We start from the raw sequence: 15,049 nt of genomic DNA, 5'->3' as shown, positions 1-15,049 counted from the left end.
TATAACTTTATCGATTACAATATTTTATTAATGATTCTATCATGTTTATTTGGTTTTTTTTGTTTTTGTTTTATAGAAAACTTTTATTTAATAAATATAAATTTCAAAAGTACAACTTTTGGATTACAGTGGTTCTTCCCCTCATAACCACCCTCCCACCCACAAACCATCCCATCTCCTACTCCCTCTCCCACCCCATTCTTCATTAAGATTCATTTTTTTATTTGACAGTTATAGACAGTGAGAGATAGAGAGAAATTAAGATTCATTTTTAATTATCTTTATATACAGAAGATCAACTCTATACTAGGTAAAGATTTCAACAGTGTGCACCCACACAGACACACAAAGTATAAAGTACTGTTTGAAGACTAGTTGTTCCATTAATTTTCATAGTACAACATATTAAGGACAGAGGTCCTACATGAGGAGCAAGTGCACAGTGACTCCTGTTGATTTAAAATGCCAGTCTTTTGATATCTACTTCCAGTCTTTCCTCCATCCTAGCCAGCCCCTACCTCTGTAGAGCACCAAGCATGCCGTCTCTGCTGGTTGAGGGGTACGTCAAGGGAACCAACAAATCCCCTCTTTGTAGACCGAGATCCTTGCTTCGAACATCCATGAGCAGATATTGGTTCCTGAGACATCACTGACTCCTCCAGAAGCTGACCAGCATTCAGGGTTCCCTGCTACTCCTAACTCCCCTGGGATTCTCCGGAGCCTCCTGTCTTGCAGTTCTGGCCATGCTGAAAGCTCTGTTCTACAGAAAGGTCAGATCCAGTTTGTTGGGACATTCTTCGGATAAACAAACATCATATGTTCTCCCTGATCAGTGACAACTAACCAAGCACCAAAAAGGAAACCTGTTGAAGTGAAATGGACACTATGAGAAACAGTGACTTGATCAGCCCTTGTCCTGACTGTTGATGAACAACTTAATACTTTATCCCTTTTCGTATTTTTTGTCCTACTTAACACTATTGGTGGAACTATTTAATTAACACACAATTATTCTTAGGTGTTTAAATTTAACTGATAAGTGATCCCTGTTAAATATAAGAGTGGGAATAAGAGGGAGGAGATGTACAATTTGGGACATGCTCAATCGGACTTGCCCAAAATGGTAGTTAGAAATGTGCCAGGGGATTCCAATTCAATCCCATCAAGGTGGCTTGTAGCAATGCCATCTCACTAGTCCAAGTGATCAGTTTCAGATCACAATTGATCATACTGATAGGATTAAGAGTCAAAGGGATCACATAAACAAGACTAGTGTCTGCTAATACTGATAGAATTAAAAAGGAAAGAATGATCCAACAGGGGAAGCAGGATACAGAGCAGACTCATAGAATGGCAGATGTCCTAAACAGCACTCTGGCCTCAGAATCAGCCCTTAAGGCATTCGGGTCTGGCTGAAGAGCCCATGAGAGTATTTCAGGAATGGAAAGACAAGACACTGTGGAAATAAAAAAAAAAAAAAAAGACCTAAATGAAAGATCTCTGAGAGTTTGATTCCAGTGGAAAGAACAGGCCATCAAAGAAGGAGGCAACTTTCTCTGAAGGGAGGAGAGAACTTCCACTTTGACTATGACCTTGTCTAAATAAGAGCAGAGTTGGCAAACTCAAAAGGCTTCCTTAGCCTTGGCAGCTCATGACAAGAGCCTTGGGTGATAACTGACGCCATAAACAAGAGTGTCAATTGTTAAGTCAACAACAGGAGTCACTGTGCACTTACTCCTCATGTAGGATCTCTGTCCTTAATGTGTTGTACAATGTGAATTAATGCTATAACTAGTACCGAAACAGTACTTCACACTTTTTGTTTCTGTGTGGGTGCAAATTGTTGAAATCTTTACTTAATATATACTAAATTGATTGTCTTTCATGTTTATTTGTAATTGAAACTTATTTTTGTTATTTTCTAAGGGTTAAAAATACTCTGGACTTGTATTAATATTAAAATGTTAATAAGTGATTATGGCAAAATGTAATAAACATTAATATGGAAATGCATCTTTGATGGGATAAACAGTCTTTAAAGTCAGTTCATGTGGAGAACATCCCACCCATGGATGGCATAAGGCCTGCAAAGTGATTTGGTCTAGCCTTGCTAAGGCAACCACAAACAGGACTCCAAATTCAATAAATATATAAAGGATAATTTTAAATGATAATTTTGTATGGCTCACAAATGTTGCTATAAATATCCAACTGGCCATTGGCAAACAAAAATTTTCCTACCCTTAATTACTTTGGTAAGTAACAGCCATTGCAAGAATGAAGCAGGTGCAATATCTGTTCTATTCTGATTTTATGGTAGAAAAGTACTAAAAACTTTATGTACATGAAACTTAGAGTAGATCATCTGAATTTTATGCTGGAAGGGACTATCATATTTTTAGCACTGTATCTATGAACTACACAGAATCTGTCCTCTTTGTATTAACATAAAAATAAGGTATCAGACAAAAATTCTGTAAATTAAAAAATTACTCAAGGGATTTCTGTCAAGTTGAAAACACATGTAAATACTTTTGTGTCAAATTTAATTTTTCTAGATATCTCACATCGCCCTAAAAATGGGAAGGATGAACTGAGAAAATGATTCCTGAGAACTGGATATAACTATTGTTTAGGATTATAAAAAGCAAATGTCATAAATATTTACTTCACATATCAAGATAGCACATGGAGATTAAAGAGAAAGAAATCAACTAATCCTAAATAAACAAATTAATTCTCTTGAGTTCAGGACATTCCACATGGCTTTTAGAAACATTTTGTCTCATTTCTATCTACAGAGATGTCTCCATGATAAGTTATGGACAAGAAGGAAACACATCACTATGAAGTACATTTTATACAAACTGTTGTAGTAACCATTAAGTACAGCATCTCCAACACAACACAGGATTTAAATCCATCACACATCTGGTTAACTTAAATCACATAAGAAATGGAAGGATAAATGAGTGTGTAAGAAATAAATAAGAAAATCTATTGATTGGTAAATTTTTACATAAAATATATTAATGAGTATGCATTCATATTATCAAATAAAACTTTTAGAAATATTCAATGAAAATGTTTCTTCTATGAATCTAAGTAACTGCTCACAAAACTGCAACACACTAAACTCAGATGCAAAAGTTCCTTTTTAGCACCTGTTGGTAGTAAAGGACTCTTCCTGCTTGCTGAATTCATACTAACTATGCAAAGATGATGACAAGGAAGACCTGAGAACAGAACGGTGCTCAACAAGCTGTTGTCATTCTTGAGAATGGCCAAAGTGGCCAAGGCACACTGCGTTACACAGTGGTGTTTTCAGGATGTTACAGGTTTTAATATCCTATTCTTGAATTAGATAGATCAGTACATAAGATATGCAGCCTTGCCACGAGTTTGTCACTGAGATGAAATAAAAGGTTATGACTGTCACCAATTCTTTCTGATGCTCTTTCTGTTCTGCTGTCACGGTTCATTTCCTTAGGCACAATAGATATGGGGTAGCAATTTTTGGAAAAAAAAATTTACCATTTTTATCACCCTATAACACTATATACAATGTCTAAATTTATACTATCTCAACATGGATCAAAACATACATTTGTAAGCTCACATTTTTCCTTGAAAATTAAGATATGCCAAGACAGTAAACAGCCCTCGTTTATGGTGACCAGATGACAAAGAGCTGCTCAGCACCCCCCGTTCTGTCAAGACAGAGTGGATACCGTCCTTCCTAGTCTGCCCTCTTCTAGCAGCAATCCTGGATATAAAGCAGCGAGTTTGTATAAGAAGGTGGTGACAGCTCAAAAGAAGGCAGCATACTGCCGAGAGACTTCAGGGTCTAAGGAGCAGCATGGCAGTGAATTCCACAGGTCTGCTTAATACCTCCTATTTGTTTCAGACAGGGCACTGCAGAAGCCTCCAACTCACAACCACCAACAGACACAGATTGTAAAAGCTCTAAAAACAAAAGCACTTTTATATCATACTATCTTCTACAATATCTTTTTGATTCTAGAAGAGACATTCATGCATGTTTATATGAGAAGACTCGCTGACATTCCGAAGACAACAGCTATAACATGGAACGTCCACTGTAGAAACAATCAGAGCTTGTTTCCGGAGCAGTGGCTTCCAGACTTCCAGTCCCCAGCTTTAACCACATTCCCCGAGGGCTTGCTGACACAGACGGCAGAGACCTACCCCCAAAGTTTCAAATTCAGCAGAGATGGGACAGGGCCCAAGAATTTACATATTAAGATGTCAATATGCACATTAATTTTTTCAAAGATAACAGCAATGACACACTCTGAGAACTCTAGGCTTAAACCAACTGATTCTCACCCCAACTTCAATGCTGACAGCCTCGTATACAGTGTAGTTCAAATCAAAATTCCCAGACATAGTATACTAACAACAGTGAACCCTGTCCTAAGTATACCAGGCAGGGAGCGAAGATATGATCCTCTGAGTGGATAAAGCGCTTCACTACCATCCGGAGAAGAGCAAGAAATGCGCAAGCATAAGAAAGGCAAGCAGAACACTTCTTATTCTTGAGTTCTGTGGTCTCCAGAGATTGGATACAAGAATTAGGTAAGAACTCCTGAAGTAAGGCAGATAGTCTTTCTAGAAGGGTGAGCAGGCAGCACCATAGTCTGAGGAGAAGAGATGCTAGGCATCTGTAGTTAGAGTCCATCCCCAGGTAGGAAAATGGGACAGTGGTATGTGATCTGTAAAGTGCAACAGACCATGATGGATTTTCTCTCAGCACTTCTGAAACTACCTGGAAGCAGAAATACCTGGATACTAAAAACCAGATAACTGGGGGCACTCTTAGCCAGGCTTAGCACGAAGGGATTGTCCTACAGTAGCCTCTGTAGGATTCTGTGTTATATATGCTTCATGACATCAGTGATTCCATGTTAATTCTTTTTTTATTTTTTATTTTTTATTTTTGACAGGCAGAGTGGACAGTGAGAGAGACAGAGAGAAAGGTCTTCCTTTTGCCATTGGTTCACCCTCCAATGGCCGCCGCGGCTGGCGTGCTGCGGCCGGCGCATTGCGCCGATCCGAAGCCAGGAGCCAGGTGCTTTTCCTGGTCTCCCATGCGGGTGCAGGACCCAAGGACTTTGGCCATCCTCCACTGCACTCCCGGGCCATAACAGAGAGCTGGCCTGGAAGAGGGGCAACCAGGACAGAATCCGGTGCCCCGACCGGGACTAGAACCCAGTGTGCCAGTGCCACAAGGCAGAGGATTAGCCTATTGAGCCATGGTGCTGGCCTCCATGTTAATTCTGACACAGCAGGACTAAATCTGAAAGTTACACTTTGTGACCATACATGTCTTGGTGGTCAGCTGGTGAGACCCAGGAATCACTGTTGTTAGTGCAAAAATACAAACTACTTTGGGGCTGTATAAGATGCTGAAATTCTGGGACCAGCTAAGGGTAAGGGAAAGCCCAAGAGGGAGACTCTAGGCTTCCTGATAAATGAGGAGGTTGGGTGTGGAAGTGACTAAATGAAAAATTAAGGAGATGTGACCAAATTGGTCTTCTGAATGTGTGGAGCATTTCAAACTAATTACATGGTGGTTGTCAAAGTTTCTCTCTAGTTGGCTCATTGGTTAAATCATAATGCTAAGACAAAATGCAGAAGCTCAGTTTTGCACTTGAGGAAGCTGGTTTGTTCTTGATCACACTTTGGATTGTCCCCTAACAATGGCCAGTAATTTTACAAAAGGGCAATGATAATCTAAATGAAGAACTTGAAGAGATGATGGCTGATGACTGTAAATTCATTACCACAGATGGAATAAACAGCTCAGAACATGTCTCATGTCTGTGGGCAGTTTTTTCAAATTGGAATACCAATTACAGCACTATTTGAGAAAAAAAAAGAATCCCAAATTGACTGAAAAATGCCATTTTTACCCTCACAGAGGTCCCTGAAATTCATTCAACACAATTATTATGTGCCAGACATCACATTAAGTATGCTAAGTGCTTCACTACATTATCCATTTTAATCCTTCTAACAACCATATGAGATAAGTATTATCCCCCAATTACAGATGTAGAAACCATGGTTAGGAGACATTATGCAATTTAATTTGATTGCAATTTGAAAAGTACTCTAAAAGAAGGTTCTAAGTTAGGAGGGTGCTGCTATCAAAACAAGTTAAGCCTTGTCTATTTAATGTGGATTCCAGTGAGTCCAATCAGTACAAAGATATGAAATAACCAAGGTCAGAATCTTATCAAACTGGCCTGCACCCATGTAATTATAATTAACATTATGCCCAGTGGATTCCTCTGATTTTTCAAAGTAGTTTAATCCTGCAGCCCCAAACCTGTCTGTGTATGAAATTTGCCAGGAGAATTTATTTTTCAATTAGAGATTCCCCAGTTCCATATAAGATTTTATTTGTCAAAACATTCTAGTGTTTTTCTGATTCACAATCAAGCATAGAAACTACTAATTTATTCTGTTGTCACAAAGAGCTGGAATAAGCAATGCATGAAGACAGGGGGTCAAGGAGGGGCCACAGCTTTGGCTAATACAGCAAAGGAGGCAGGTTCAAAAGACCACTTGTTTCATATAATGCAGAAATCATATCAATTACTATGAAGGGTGTGTTTTTTAGAAGTTTCAATGGTGATAATATAATAAAGCATGCAAACTGAACTCATGTAAATAGCCCATATCATGGAACAAAAAACAGAATATTATACACAACCCAGAAACAATTCTTAAGCTCCCTGTCACTACCCTAATGCATTGAATCCCACAATCACCACCTGACTTAAAATAGCACACATTGGTTTCACTTGATTTTGTATCTACTTAACCAATCATATTCATTATCTAGCTTCTTTAATTATTATAAATGACTTAATCTCATTACTGTATAGAATTCCACAATTCATTCTTTCCATGCCATTATTTACTAATGCATTCTATTGTCTAAAGGCATTTATATAGTTACCACTTTTTACAAAGGTAGTGCCATCAAAGTTGTTATTCATGTATTTTGGAGAAAATATGCACATATTTCTATTGGGAATAAGTGTAGGAGTATAACAGCAGGATCCCAGGAATAAGCATGTCAGTTTCAGTAGACATTGCCATTTTGACAAACTGGTTACTGACTCATAATTCATCAACAGAATGGAAAAATTTCAGTTGCACCATATCCTAACCAACACTTGGTATTTTCTGTCTTTTTTATTTCAACAAGTTTTGGTGGTGATTTTCATTTCTCTAATGGCCAATGAATTGGATGATATTTTCCTACAATTATTGGTGTTTGGATGTCCTTTTTTGTGATGCCTCTGCTACAATTTTGTTGTATTATGCTGTCGCTTTTGTCCTTGCTGACTCGCAGTGTTCTTTACAAATTCTGGGCATGAGAAATCCTCCTTGAATCCATCAACTGAAAATATTTTCTCCCATTTTTCCAAATGACCAAACAACTACACAATATAAGATGAGGACAAGGAAAACCCTGTGAAACAGAAAAGACCAAGCCATTTAAGAAACCAAGATCAATGAACAAGAATTGCACTCAGAAATGCACCGTAAGCAAGAAAAGACATTAAAAAAGAGTGAACAAAAAGAAAAAAGTTTTTGTTTGTTTTTTTGTTTGTTTGTTTGTTTGTTTTAAGAAGCAAGCATTAACCTAGGTGTTAAGATGCCTGCTTTGTACCCTGGAGTACCTAGGTTGAATTCCAGCATCAGTCATTGTAAGCATTTGGGGAGTAAACCAATAGGGGAGAGCTGTGTTTCTTTCTCTGCTTTTCAAATAAACAGTAAGTTTATAAAGATCTTTTGAAAATTAGGAAAAATTCAAGTGGCAATCAAAAGAGATGTGACATGCAGATAGCTGGGGTCTTTGGAAAAAATGAAACAAAAGCTTAAGAAATATGATACAAGGCTGGCGCCTCTGCTCACTAGGCTAATCCTCCGCCTGTGGCGCCAGCACACTGGGTTCTAGTCCCGGTCGGGGCTCCAGATTCTATCCCAGTTGCTCCTCTTCCAGTCCAGCTCTCTGCTGTGGCCCGGGATGGCAGTGAAGGATGGCCCAGGTCCTCGGGCCCTGCACCCGCATGGGAGACCAGGAGGAAGCACCTGGCTCCTGGCTTCAGATCGGTGCAGGGCACCAGCTGCAACACACCAGCCATAGCGGCCGCTGGGGGGGTGAACCAATGGAAAAAGGAAAACTTTTCTCTTTGTCTCTCTCTCTCTCTCACTGTCTAACTCTGCCTGTCAAAAAATAACAAAAAAAGAAGAAAAAAGAAATATGATACAAAAAAAATTGACCCTGAGAAGGAAAAAGAGTAAAATACTACTACCTGGGCACTTGATTCATAGAAAAAATACTGATCCCAAATTATTAAAAACCTGGAAAAATGCTAATAAAAATTATTAGACTTAAAAGAAAGTATCCTTTTAGCATCCATACAATGAAAAAAAAAAGTGAAATCATTTATAAAAAAAAAGTTAAGATCATATCAGCATCAGATTACTTGACTACAGCAGGCAACTGCACAAGAGTATGACAACTATAAGGTATTCAAGGAAAAGATAAATAAAAATAAAAAAAGCAAAAACCAAGACCTTTACATCCATCAAAGCTGTTCAAACCCAGTTATAAAGATGTCAGTCAAAAATATGTTGAACTCTAAAGAGGGGGAAGTATTTTTCATGAATCTTGAGGAAAGAACTAAAGGGTAACTTCAGCTAACTTCACTGAAAAAAAAAAGAGTGGAGACTAGAAGAAAGAAAAGACTAGAGAATGACAGTGATGGGGAGGGTGGGAGGGAGGAAGGGGGGAAGGAAGGGAATATTCTCAGAGGTGTATCTATGAACAACATTGACTCTCTTCTCTTTGTATTAATATTATATTAACATGAAAAACTTAAGTGTCAGAAAGAGAACTAGTGAATACAAACTTCAATAAAATATTTTAAAAAATTATCAGAAAATAATCTGACTTGTGATTTTAAAGGGAATGTTTATATTTAACTTCATTATATAAATATCCTATAGACAAATGGTGGCATTTTCAATCAGGTAAAGAAATTGTTTTCTATTCTAATGCACTATGAATTTTTCCATCATCAGTTGTTGCTGACTTTGTAAAAGTTTTCTCTGTACTATCTGATATGAATTAGCAATATTTAGGATGAACTAAAGATCTCTTTATCTTTACATTTTAGTATTGAAGTGTTGTGTTCTTTTGAGGGTATAATGTTGTATTCCTTATTCTTGTATCTTGAATTGCTACATTAATTATTCAGCATTTTGGAGATACTTGTTGGTTTCTTTTTTGCTTTGTTTTTCCCTGTGATGGTTTATATCTTCAGAATATGCTCCTGTGGCTTAGTGGAGTGTCTGCTTTTTCAGTGAATACCCAGAGGTGTGTGGTGGATGTGGCCAAGGAACTCTGCTCAGTGCTCCAGGGTGAAGGGAGTTTCCAAGGTGACACAAAGGTTGAGTGTGGTAAATCTATTTTCTTTTACATCACAATGAGCTTTGTTTTATTCTATTGACATAGCCTCACACTCACCACCTCTCCTCAATGGAGAGCAGTGCTTGGGTGCTAGCCCTGATGGGTACATTATTCATCCATGCTGCTGCAAGAACCACACAAAGGATCTGTGCAGTCCTCAGTGTAAGCACAGATCGCACAGCCATGACCCTCATCAGGGAATCAGGGAGCCCTGAGCACGTGGAGCCACCCACAATGACTGCGAGATGTCCCAACCACATGCTGCAGTCTCCCATCTAGCCACAGTGTTTTCATGTTCAGGGTGCACAAGCCTCTTACAGTCATGAGCACCCAGCCTCCTATTAAATCTCCCAGTGAGACTCAGGCATCTCTGCTCAGCTGGTTGCTTAGTTCACAGACATGAGCTGGCACAGCTGTTACATGTGTCCAAAATGGCACCTGCACTCTCTTGGACTGTTATAGGATGCTGGTGTTTAAAGATGGCAGAAAAGGGAGGGAGCTTACTGCTCTAGTCTAGGGGAAGATAGTATAAAGAAAGTGGAAAGAATATAGTCTCAGTTGGGGGAAAACAGCATAGGAAACATCAGACAAATTAGAGGGAAAATGTGAACCTACATGGAGGGTGTGGATGCTCACAAATCAGGACCCTGGCAGCTGAGAGTCTCAGCACCAAATGTGGAGAGTAAAGTAAGACCAGACTGCAGCAACTCAATCCACTGGCAATAAAGCTGTGGGAAGAGCCTGGCACAAGTCCAGCTTGGAGCCCTGTAGGGAACAGAGTATCGACCAAACTAGAGAAAAAAAAAAAGAGGCACATTTCTCTCTCCCCAACCACCCAGAACCAAATTCATGAACTAAGGAAATCTATACCTGACATGAAAGAAAATTTCTCCCATGAAATTGAGAGATTAAAGAGAAATCAAACTGAAATCCTGGAAAAGAAGAATTCAAAAGAATAAAAATTTGGTGCAAAGCCTTAATAACATAGCTAGTGAGGCAGAAGAAAGAATATCCAAGTTAGAAGAGAAATTGCTGGAAATTTTACAGTCGAACAAAAAATAAGAAATTTAGAAACTTTAAAAAACAGTTTTGGAGATCTATGGGATACCATTAAATGACCCAACCTATTGGTCTTAGGATGAGAATGGATTAGAAGGCCTTTTTAGTTAAATAATTACAGAAAACTTTCCTAATTTGGAGAAAGGGACATCCAATTACAGGAAGCACATAGAACTGCTAATAGATATGACCAGAAAAGATTTACACCATGACACATTGTAGTCAAACTCTCCACAGTAAAACACAAAGAAAAGAACCAGAGGATCTCCAATTAGACTCACAGTTGACTTCTCATAAGAAACCCTACAGGCTAGGAGAGAATGGCAAGATATATTCTAATCCTTAAGAGAAAAAAACTGTCAACCCAGAATACTGTACTCTACAAAGCTATAATTTATGAATGAAGGAGAAATAAAGATATTCCATAACAAACAGAAGTTGAAAGAATTTGTCGCCACTCATCTAGCCTTACAAAAGATGCTTAAAGATGTGCTACACACAGAAACACAGAAGCATGATCATCACTATGCAAAAAGATGAACTCAGAGAATCTCCCAGTAAAAGTACAAAGGAAATCCAGAGTAAACTGTAGGACTATTTATGGGAAAATGGTAGGGCAAAGTCATTACTTATAAATAGTCACCTTGAATGTAAATGACCTCACCTCTCAGTTAAAAGACACAGATGGGCACAATGGATTAAAAAACAAAATACATCTATTTACTGCCTACAAGAAAGACATCACACCAACAAAAATACTTGCAGACTGAAAGTGAAAGGATGGAAAAAGATATTCTATGCTAACAAAAAAAAAAAAGAAAGAAAAAAAGATGGTGTAGCCATCCTATTATCAGGCAACAGACTTTAACACAAAAACTGTTAAAAGAGACAAAGAAGGACATTATGTGATGATTAAGGGGTGAATTCAACAGGAATATGTAACTATTATAAATATATACGCAGTGAATTACAGGGTATCTGGCTATTTAAAACAAATTGAAATGGATCTAAAGGGAGAGAAAGGTTCCAATACAATAGCAATGAGGGACTTTAGTACCCCACTTTCAGCAATGGACAGATCAACAAGACATAAAATCAGGAAGGAAACTACAGAGTTAAATGACACTATAAACCAAATGGACCTAATAGATATCTACAGAACTTTTCAGTCTACAGTCACAGAATATACATTCTTCTCAGCAGTGCATGGACTTTTCTCTAGTATTGACTAGTATTCTCTAGTATTGACATGCTAGGCCATAAAGCAAGTCTTAGCAAATTCAAAAAAATAGAAATCATACCATGCATCTTATCTGACCACAATGTTCAGCATCCTATTGAATGGAGAAAAGTTGGAAGCTTTCCCACTGAGATCCAGAACCAGATTAGGATGTCCACTTTCACCACTGCTATTCAATATAGTCCTGGAAATTTAGCCAGAGCCATTAGATAAGAAAAAGAAATCATGTACTCTATAGAATACTATACAGCAATCAAAAACAATGAAACCCAGTCATTTGCAACAAGATGGAGGAGTCTGGAAAACATTATGCTGAGTGAATTAAGCCAGTCCCAAAGGGACAAATATCATATGTTCTCCCTGATCGGTGACAACTAACTGAGCACCAAAGGGGAAACCTGTTGAAATGAAATGGACAATATGAGAAACAGTGACTTGATCAGCTCTTGTCCTGACTGTTGATGTACAATGTAATACTTTATCCATTTTAGTATTTTCTCTTTGTTTTGTTCTAGTACTATTGGTTGAACTCTGTGATTAACACACAATTATTCTTAGGTGTTTAAGTTTTAACTGAAAAGTGATCCCTGTTAAATATAAGAGTGGGAATAAGAAAGGGAGGAGATGTACAATTTGGGACATGCTCAATCAGACTTGCCCAAAATGGTGGAGTTAGAATCATGCCAGGGGATTCCAATACAATCCCATCAAGGTGGCATGAACCAATGCCATCTCACTAGTCCTGGTGATCAATTTCTGTTCACAACTGATCACATTGATAGGTCTAGGAGTCAAAGGGATCACACAAACAAGACTAGTGTCTGCTAATACTAACTGATAGAATTAAAAAGGGAGAGAATGATCCATCATGGCAAGCGGGATACACAGTAGACTCATAGAATGGCAGATGTCCTAAACAGCACTCTGGCCTCAGAATCAGCCCTTAAGGCATTCCGATCTGGCTGAAGAGCCCATGAGAGTATTTTAGGCATGGAAAGCCAAAACACCCTGGAAAAAAAAAAGGAAGACCTAAATGGAAGATCTCAGCAAGTGAGATCCCAGTGGAAAGAACGGGGCCATCAAAGAAGGAGGTACCTTTCTCTGAAGGGAGGAGAGAACTTCCACTTTGACTATGACCCTGTCGGAATAAGATTGAAGTCAGCGAACTCAAAACGCTTCCATAGCCTTGACAACTCATGTCTAGAGCCTAGGGAGATTACTGACACCATAAATAAGAGTGTCAAATTGTTAAGTCAACAACAAGAGTCACTGTGTACTTACTTCTCATGTGGGATCTGTCCTTAGTGTGTTGTCCAATGTGAAGTAATGCTATAACTAGTACTGAAACAGTATTTTACACTTTGTGTTTCTGTGTGGGTGCAAACTGATGAAATCTTTACTTAATATATACTAAATCGATCTTCTGTATATAAAGAGAATTGAAAATGAATCCTGATGTGAATGGAATGGGAGAGGGAGTGGAGATGGGAGGGGTGTGAGTGGGAGGGAAATTATGGGGGGGAAGCCATTGTAATCCATTAACTGCACTTTGAAAATTTATATTTACTAAATAAAAAATTAAAAAAAGAAAAATAAATCAAAGGGATACAAATTGGAAAGGAGGAAGTAAAAAAGAACCCTATTTGCTGATAACATGATTCTATATAGAGAGGGGATCCAAAAGACTACACATTAAGACTATTGGAATTCATGGAAGAGTTTGGTAAAGTGGCAGGATATAAAATCAAACACAAAAATCAACAGCCTTTGTATACACAGAAAATATGTTGGTTGGGAAAGAATGTCTATGATCAATCCCATTTACATTAGCTACAAAAAAATCAAATAACTTGGAGTAAATTTAACCAAGATGTCAAAGATCTCTATGATGAGAATTATAAAACATCAGAGAAAGAAAAGAAGATACAAAAAGTGAAAAAATCTTCCATGTTCTTGGATTGGAAGAATCAATATCATCAAAATGTCCATTCTTCTGAAAGCAATTTACAGATTCAATGTGATACTAATCAAAATACCAAGGACATTCCTCTCAGATACAGAAAAAATGATGCTGAAATTCATATGGAAATACAGGAGATGCCCCAAAAAGCTAAAGCAATCTTATACGACAAAAACAAAGCCGGAGGCATCACAATACCAGATTTCAAGATATTTTCCATGATAGTGATAATCAAAGCAACCTGGTACTGGTACCAAAACAGATGGATAGACTAATAGGACAGAATAAAAACTCCAGAAATCAATGCACACATGTATAACCAACTTATCTTTGAGAAAGGAGATAAAATAAATTCCTGGATCATGGACCACCTCTTCAACAAAAAGTGCTGAGAAAAGCAAGACCCCTACTTTATACCTGACACAAAAATCCACTCCTTCTATGACGGCCCGTTTTTTCCACTGGGATCTCACTTGCAGAGATCTTTCATTCAGGTTTTTTTTTTTTCTGCCACAGTGTCATAGCTTTCCATGCCTGAAACACTCTCATGGGCTCTTCAGCCAGATCTGAATGTCTTAAGGGCTGATTCTGAGGCCAGAGTGCTGTTTAGGACATCTGCCATTCTATGAGTCTGCTGTGTATCCCACTTCCCATGTTGGATCATTCTCTCCTTTTTCATTCTATCAGTTAGTATTAGCAGACACTAGTCTTGTTTATGTGATCCCTTTGACTCTTAATCATATCATTATGATCAATTATGAACTGAAACTGATCACTTTGACTAGTGAGATGGCATTGGTACATGCCACCTTGATGGGATTGAATTGGAATCCCCTGGCATGTTTCTAACTGTACCATTTGGGGCAAGTCCGATTGAGCATGTGCCAAACTGTACATCTTCTTCCTCTCTTATTCCCACTCTTATATTTAATAGGGATCACTTTTCATTAACTAGAATTTTAAACACTGTGCTAAATGCTTGCCCCTCATGTAATTATTTTTTTCCTTTGCCATAATTGAAATTATCGTGCATATGCTACTCCTGAAACATTCTTTCTGTTTCCATCACAAACTTATTGATGGTTTATTCTCTTTCTCCTTGAATTCTTCTTCTTTCTTCTCACATCATCCATCCAAGTATTCATGTGCTCTCCCATTCATCCCATTCTGGAATTCTCCTTATCAGATTTGCCCTTCTGTGACCTGACAGTCCTGTTTCCCTCCAGCTTGGGCCTCCTCCACAGCCTTTTGACCATAGTTTCTATTCTGTTGA

At 38.2% G+C, this 15,049-nt stretch overlaps 1 long non-coding RNA gene across 2 annotated transcripts in view; it reads right to left on the bottom strand.

Annotated features, from left to right (window-relative positions):
* LOC103349634 (uncharacterized) overlaps positions 1 to 15,049 on the bottom strand; it is a 49,178-nt gene that overhangs the window by 10,481 nt on the left and 23,648 nt on the right. The window contains exon 2 of one of the 2 annotated variants that reach the window (XR_007922599.2): positions 11,878 to 12,000. The exons of the other annotated variant lie outside the window; for it this stretch is intronic. This is a non-coding gene — a long non-coding RNA (uncharacterized lncRNA). The remainder of the gene's footprint in view (positions 1 to 11,877; positions 12,001 to 15,049) is intronic. 2 annotated transcript variants of the gene reach the window in all.

This window comes from Oryctolagus cuniculus, chromosome 14, assembly GCF_964237555.1.
Source record: "Oryctolagus cuniculus chromosome 14, mOryCun1.1, whole genome shotgun sequence".
Classification (NCBI taxonomy): Eukaryota; Metazoa; Chordata; class Mammalia; order Lagomorpha; family Leporidae; genus Oryctolagus; species Oryctolagus cuniculus.
The sequence above is the reverse complement of the archived record's forward strand: the minus strand, read 5'-3'. Positions and strand labels throughout refer to the sequence as shown.